We start from the raw sequence: 1,996 nt of genomic DNA, 5'->3' as shown, positions 1-1,996 counted from the left end.
TCAGGATCTAATTTTAAAAAAAATAATTTTCTATCTTTTGGGAGGAAAAAAAGAATTGGACAAAGAGTATGCAAAGTTTTTGTTTATCTATACCTTTGAATTTATATTTTATGTTGACTATGAAATTAAAATGCAACCTTAGCCTTTTCAATTCTTAATTAGGATAGTATTTGTCTAGTATTTAAGACATGTAAAATGACAATTTTTTTTTCTTTTTTGAAAAAGAAAATTTCTATATTTGTATGTATATATATATTTTCAAAACATGAAGACAATGCAACAAAATTAGAACAATGAGATAAGAATTTCTTATCCACATTATACTAAGCACACCTCTATACATTTTCCTTTATATCCTTATTTTTGTCTATTTTTTATCCCATTATTTATATATATTTTGTGTCTAAAGAATAACTTTCAAAAATTATTTAAAAGATTTTTTTTATATACAAAAGTAATAAGTAACTTATCATGTCAATATTTAACTGATTACATCAACATTAAATAGAGCAAATTAGGGCTAGAAGTTAAAGTAGATAACTGAGCACGAACACTTTTTTAATCTCTTAACTATTGCATTATATATATATATTTGAATGATGCTCTTTAAAAAGTTATTCTTTGAGTAAAATTTTAAAATTTTACTTATTGTGATACATTTTGCCTTAAAAAAAGTAAAAAATATTTTGTCACCAACAAAATTATATGTTAGTATGTATGTTATCATATACATGTAATTGTTAGTGTTGCAAGTGTGAGGAGTGTTGAAGTTAGTCCCACATCAAAGAAAGCAAGGAAGAGTGAGGAGTTTATAAGATGAGAAACTCATTAACTTGACCCCTTAAGGCTTTGAGTTGGATGTTGTGTCTTCTCATCTTATGTTCTCTTGCTTGATTCAGTAATATGTATAAGTAAATTATTTTTTAACATATACACCATTAAACCTATCATATATTTTTTAATTTTTCAGCCAAGCTTTTGGTTGACTATATAAGATAGGAAAGTTTTTTAAATGTATCTGGAACACCGGTGTTTCAGTAATTTTAACAGTTGATTTTAATTAATATATTATATATTTTTTATAATTAAAATTAACGATTAAATTAAAATTATTAAAATATTAGTATTTCAGGTATACTTAAAATTCTTCCGTGACTATGTATATATATGGTTGATTGTTTTGTTGGTTGGTATATAGTGTTTTTGGGTTGGCGTATACCGTATAAATAAAAATCAAGGCATGATGCAAGAATGGTATAGTACAATAACTGTTGCTAACATTGATGTGAATGTGACCCATAAAGCATCTCAAATATCAAATTTGAGAGAGGGAATATGTGAACCCAAAGAGACCAATTAGTTGGGACTCACACATTAATATTGTATGGTCACCTTTCAAATGTTAGTGCTTGTTTTATCCCCAAATATCACTCTTAATTTTCTGCTTTATTTTCGTTTTCTAGACATATCACTGCTGCGCATGCACTTTATTAATAGACAACATTTGTATTAAGCTTTTTGTATGCATTTCACTTCATTTTCAAATAATGCAAACAACCTATATACTTAAAGAAGATTTTCAAGTGTACCGTCATACCAGTGTATCAGTGATTTTTAACCGTTGATCTTAATTATATATATTATATATATTTTTTATAATTAAGATCAACAGTTAAAAATCACTGAAATATCGGTACGACGGTATACTTGAAAAATTTTCCATACTTAATAGTTTTCTCTTCTTATAAGATTTTCTCCATTAACAATAATCCAATACATACACCATGGCAATTTAATCTTTACTTTTTTTAATGAATAATTAAAAATATTTACAACTAATCCAAGCAAAAAAAAAAAAATCTCTCTCCTAGTAAGTCCTGTTAAAAAATATTTAACATCTACTTATATATATAATTATCACTTTCTTTTAATTAATTTCATTAAATAATTTATTTATTAGTATTTTGATTATAAACAAAAAATAATTTAATTTTAG

This window comes from Arachis ipaensis, chromosome B09 (assembly GCF_000816755.2).
Source record: "Arachis ipaensis cultivar K30076 chromosome B09, Araip1.1, whole genome shotgun sequence".
Taxonomy (NCBI): domain Eukaryota; kingdom Viridiplantae; phylum Streptophyta; class Magnoliopsida; order Fabales; family Fabaceae; genus Arachis; species Arachis ipaensis.
The sequence above is the reverse complement of the archived record's forward strand: the minus strand, read 5'-3'. Positions refer to the sequence as shown.